At 41.4% G+C, this 6,052-nt stretch overlaps 1 long non-coding RNA gene across 1 annotated transcript; it reads left to right on the top strand.

Moving 5' to 3' along the window:
* Positions 1-208: 208 nt before the first annotated feature.
* Positions 209-5,978, top strand: LOC113472278. Its single transcript, XR_003394665.1, has 2 exons — positions 209-411; positions 5,826-5,978. It is a non-coding gene; the product is annotated as an uncharacterized LOC113472278 (long non-coding RNA).
* Positions 5,979-6,052: the final 74 nt, after the last annotated feature.

Here is a 6,052-nt window from a genome sequence, read left to right as displayed (position 1 = left end):
CAGTACTCACCAGAGTTCAGGGGTGTTCAAAATGCGTGAAAAAAGCATTCCTCGCTCTGGTCGTTGCGTCATTTATTCTGGACGCAGCTTGAAAAAATTTCGTCGCGACTTGCGTTGTCGTTGGCCGATACATTCGAAAGACTTTCTTCATTTTTCTACAAATACAAATACAAATTTTTATTTTTCAACCAACAGAAACTGGAAAAAACTAAAATTCAATCGGTTTTGAGATTCCAACAAGGAAACATTGAAAATTTTTTATCCGTGTTTATCTTGTTAATCCCATTTTCTTTTCCAAATTAAATTACATAAAAACAATTTAGTAGTGTTGTAGTTTTACCCAGTGGTTCCAGTTGCACAAACAGCGCAAGATTCCTGCCTCCTGTCAACCTGGAACAACCAGCGTCCAAAGTTAAGTACCCTCTCTAATACACTTTAGGTGCTGCAGCATGGACGAAAAAGAAGCAGATGCCCACACACATAAGAAACCACCAGACCCCCCAGATGGTAATCAAACCAACAACCACTCAAATACCATTCCTCATACACCACAAAGTACACTTTATAACGAAAGCATCTCTTACCCAGACTATAAAATCGTCATTCAATCCAAACACATAGACAACATACCACAATTCTTATGTTCCCAAAAAGTAGGGAAATCACTTGCCCACCATTGCAAATGTGACAAGGAATCTATCGTAGACATTAACCGTGTCTCCAGATCTAAACTTGTAATTACTGTCAAGTCTGCTAAACTTGCTAATGCAATCGTCCAAAATCCAAACATTAAGACCCTCTACAATGCATTCATCCCAGCTGCATATACATGCAGATACGCAATAGCCAAAGGAATAAACATAGATTTCTCAGACGAAGAGCTTAAACAAAACATTGACACACGCCAACACAAGTTAATAAACATACAACGATTAAACCGAAGAAAAATCAATGAAAATGGAGAAGTGGAATATGTAAAATGCCAAACTGTGCGCCTATTATTCGAGGGCCCAGACATACCACAACACATTCTACTCTACTTTAATAGAATACAATGTGAACCTTCCATCATGCCGGTACGGCAGTGCCAAAACTGCTTTAGATTTGGACACATCTCAAAATATTGCAGAGGCACCAAGAAGTGCAGAATGTGTGCAGCAGAATCCGACCCCAACCACCAATGCTCTAAGAACCCACATTGCATCAATTGTAAAGACAACCATATCGCCACATCCCCAGATTGCAAGGAACTTACCAAACAAAAGAACATAAAGAAGATGATGAGTGTAAGAAGAGTCCTCTACCATGAAGCTCTACAAACTTTCTCGACTAATGAAAACAACAAATATGCAATTGCAACAAAAAGCCTCACACAGGACGCTGATTTCCCCAGTCTCCCAACCAAACATGGTAATGAAAACATACAAGCTTACATACCCTCCCCAGATTTCCTCAAGATTCCATTCGCAATGTCAAACAGGAAAACATCCCCCAACCCATTTTCTATTAAGAAAAAAGGGCCAACAGATAGCAAAGAACCCGCTCCAAAGAGGACAAAGAACACACACACACAAGATAACAAACCCAACCCTCCTGTTCTCCAGAACAAACCCCTCCTTGGTGTATCTTATGGTAAAAATACTTCATCCCAGAACAAAACTAATGGATCAAAATCCACCAATTCTTCCACAAAAGCAACCTCAAATGAAACCTTCAACTTTACTGATGAATCTCAGCACACACAATCTAGCGACTGGCTGCTAGGTGGCAACAAACTATTCCACGATGATAGTGCTCAAACAAACTTCCAAAAAGACCTCACAAAATCCATAAAAAACATTCCAAAATCCCCCGTCATCTCGGACACAGAAATGGAGGAAAATGAATCAAATAATATTTGAACTCGCTAACCATAATCTCACCCTCCAACCACACATATTTTTCAAAATCAATATTTTCACAAACAAATATATTAGGTATCATTTAAAAACTTCTTATCATGGAGAACCATAACACTAAAATAATCCAATGGAACTGCAACGGAATACGTGGCAAAATGGAGGAGATTAAGATGCTTCTCTCAAAATACAACCCAAGCATCCTATGCATACAAGAAACTCGCCTACTTCAATCACTAGTTGTGAATTTCAACAACTACTCAGTATTCAGATACGACCATACTGGAGGCGAAACAGCAAGCCAAGGGCTAATAACCCTCGTCAAGAAATGCCACTACGTAAATAGAATCAACATACAATCTACATTACAAGCATTAGCCATCCAAATCAAACACCCAATCTACAACTTCCTAACAATATGCAACATATACATCCACCCATCACACCGGCTACAACAAACAGAGATCTCCAACCTCATCGAGCAACTTCCAACCCCCTTCCTCCTCATCGGCGACTTCAACGCCCACAATCCCATATGGGGAAGCATAAACCGCTGCAACAAAGGGAAGATAATTGAAAATATACTCTACCAAACAGAGCAAATCTGCTGCCTTAACAATGGCTCCCCCACACACCTTTCAACGCAAGGCACCCTCACATGCATTGATATATCCTTGTGCTCTGCATCAATCTATCAGGACACAACATGGCAAGTGCTAGACCCTCAATCAGCAGACCATTTCCCTATCCTCATATCCACCAAGAATTTCAACCCAACAACAGTAACTGATGACAACCATGGTAACTCTATTGACCCCTCAAATTTACTATGGTCATACAAAAAAGCAGATTGGATCAAATTTAGAGAAACCATAGAATGGGACCACTCACAAACAGATGACATTAACACTTCGATTACTCAATTCAACCAAGCTATACTCACAGCAGCAAAGGAAGCCATCCCTACAGTACAGCTCAACCAGCTTAAAAAATTTGTACCCTGGTGGTGCAAAGAAGTAAAAGATGCCTTAAAGGATAGGAACAGAGCATACCGATTATTCAAACAACACCCATCAACCACAAATCTAATTGATTTTAAGAAAAAAAGAGCCATTGCCCGCAACACTATTCACAACAAAAAGAAGGAATCATGGCACAACTTCATGTCAACCATCAGCACTACAAAAAACCCCAGGCTCCTATGGTCCCACATAAATAAAATCCGTGGAAATTTTAAATCCAAAAGAATTGCAGCAATTCAACCTTCCCCACACTGTAATATAACCATTGACCGCCGATCAATCGCTGAAACACTGGCATCACATTTCCAACTAATCTCATCAACTGCAAACTACACACAAGAATTCCAGAAATACAAAGAGGAAATGGAATGTGTAATTCAACAGCAGCTCTCCATCACAGACACCCAGGACCACCTGAACATAAACTTCTCCATTGATGAATTAGAAACAGCACTCATGAAAAAAACCTCAGCCGCCACGGGACCAGATGGAATCTCATACAACATGCTTACGAATCTTCCCAAAAACATCAGGGAAGGGCTACTCAACACCTTCAACCGTATATGGACGCAAAGATCATACCCTGACACCTGGAGACAAGCAACAATTATCCCAATTGTAAAACCTAACAAGGACCCTTTGAAGCCTGACAGCTACAGACCCATCTCCCTTCTCAGCTGTACAAGCAAACTATTAGAAAAAATGGTCAATTCAAGAATAAACTGGCACTTAGACCAACAAAGCCTTCTTAACCCACACCAATGTGGAGGACGCAAACACCTAGCAACTACAGACCTCCTGACATATCTGGAAAAAGAAATAGCGACTGGAATTGCACTTAAGCAACACACTATTGCAGTTTTCCTGGACATACAAAAAGCATTCGACCTCACATGGAGAGCAAAAGTTCTATACAAAGCCAGCCAGATGGGCATACAGGGAAACATGCTTGCATACTTGTCTAACTTCCTTACAAACCGCTCATTCAGGGTCAAAGTCGACCGCACTTTTTCCAGCCCAAAACACCATGAAAATGGAATCTCCCAAGGTTCACCTCTCTCCTGCACACTCTTCAACATTGCAGTTAGTGACATATCTTCCTGCATCCCAGAAGGAGTCTCCCATGGCCTATATGTTGATGACCTCTTCCTAGTTGCAAGACATCATGACATACTACACGTCCAAATCATCCTCCAAGATGCACTCAATAACCTTGGCACATGGTCAGAACAAAACGGTCTCCGCTTCTCACCAGAAAAATCATCATGCATCAACTTCAAAAGGGGAAGGAAACTACAGAACGACCCCCCGCTATCTCTCTATGGCCAGCTCATTGAATACAAGACGTCCCACAAGCTCCTTGGAATTACCCTTGACACAGAATTCTCATTCAAAATCCATCTTGAAAACATCAAATCCAAAGCACACAAAGCTCTAAACTGCATCAAAATACTGAACGGTAAAAGGCATGGTGTTAACAGAAATATCCTGGCAAGAATATATAAAGCCACCATAAGGCCCATCCTCGACTATGGCTCCACCATCTATGATGGTGCAAAAGAATCCGACCTAAACAAACTTGAAGTGATCCAAAACTCTGCACTGAGAATCATATCTGGTGCACTGAGAACTAGCCCCGTCATCAGCCTGAGAGCAGACAACGGCATACCCCCTCTCTCCCTTAGAAGAAAGATCCTAATTGGCAACTATATCTGCAGAATCCTGCAAAACCCCAAAAACCCAGGATATGAGGCCACCATTCATCACCCGCCCCAATCTAACATCAACTTCAACAGAAAACACAAACCCACCTCCACGAGATTCAAACAATATTTCACCGATGCCAACATCAACCTAACAAATACAGCTTACATGAAACAAAGCATCCCTCCTTGGACCATCACACTCCCAGAAACACAGCTTCTCCTGAAAGAAAAGAAAACCAACATCTCACCCAACGAAATCAAATCCAAATTCAACCAACTCCTCAACAAGGTGAACCGCAAAGAAACCTTCTACTGTGATGGATCCAAATCACCGCAACACTGTGGAAGTGCATTTGTCCACGAAGGAAACACAATAACTTTCAAACTTCCAAACATCTCATCAAGTTACACAGCAGAGATCATCGCACTTCAAAAATGTATCCAATTCATCACCCAAAACAAGTATTCCAACCCCACAATCTTCACGGACTCAAAATCACTGATTCTTGCAATCAAACAAAGGAACACATCAAACCCCCTAATTAAAAACATCCAGGAGGTCCTCCACCAGTCCAAACTCGCTGGAACCACTACAAACATAGTCTGGATCCCAGGACATTCAGGAATAGCTGGAAATGAACTTGCGGATGCAGGTGCCAAAAACATCAACGCACAATCACAATGCCAAACCATCTGTGCACAAGACCTCAAAAACGTCTTCAAAAACATATGTGCCTCAAACTGGACAAGAGAATGGCAACAAACGGATAAACAACTCAGAAAAATCAAACCAGAGACACAATACTGGCCGACATCAAGCAGACAAAAAAGAATTGAAGAAGTAATAATCGCCAGACTGAGAATTGGACACACAAGAGTCTCACACTCATACCTGATAGACAAAAAACCCCGCCCAATCTGTGATACCTGCCACACTCCACTGTCAGTCGCACACATACTCATCGAATGCACCAAATTTCAAGTAGAAAGGCAAAAACTCCTTCCCCACCCACTCACACTAGAAAACCTCCTCGGCAACAACAAAGAAACAATAGACTCAACCCTTAAATACCTTTACAAAACAAAACTCTTCGGCACCCTATAATCGCCCATGCATGCAGCACCTTTAACTTGCCGCCCACTCTTTCAATACCAACACATATATCTGCCCTAACAAAATCTCTTAACATATGTTCCAGACCCTGTAGAATCCCACCAGCCATAAGCCCCAGCACACCATCACCTGGACCACCTGCCAATGCCCCCCCCTACAACAAAACAAGACGCCAAGCCATACGAGCATCAAGATACCTCAAAACCCAAAGTGCCAGTGCCAAAAACAAACTACCTCAAATTTAAACTAAAATATTAAACAAATAGACAAGCATAATCTCTGAACCTTTATTTTGAGCTTAAAATCAAGTAA

The sequence above is a fragment of the Diaphorina citri genome, unplaced genomic scaffold (genome assembly GCF_000475195.1).
Source record: "Diaphorina citri unplaced genomic scaffold, Diaci psyllid genome assembly version 1.1 scaffold4577, whole genome shotgun sequence".
Classification (NCBI taxonomy): Eukaryota; Metazoa; Arthropoda; class Insecta; order Hemiptera; family Psyllidae; genus Diaphorina; species Diaphorina citri.
Note: the sequence above shows the minus strand (reverse complement) of the source record. Positions and strands in the feature narration are given on the sequence as shown.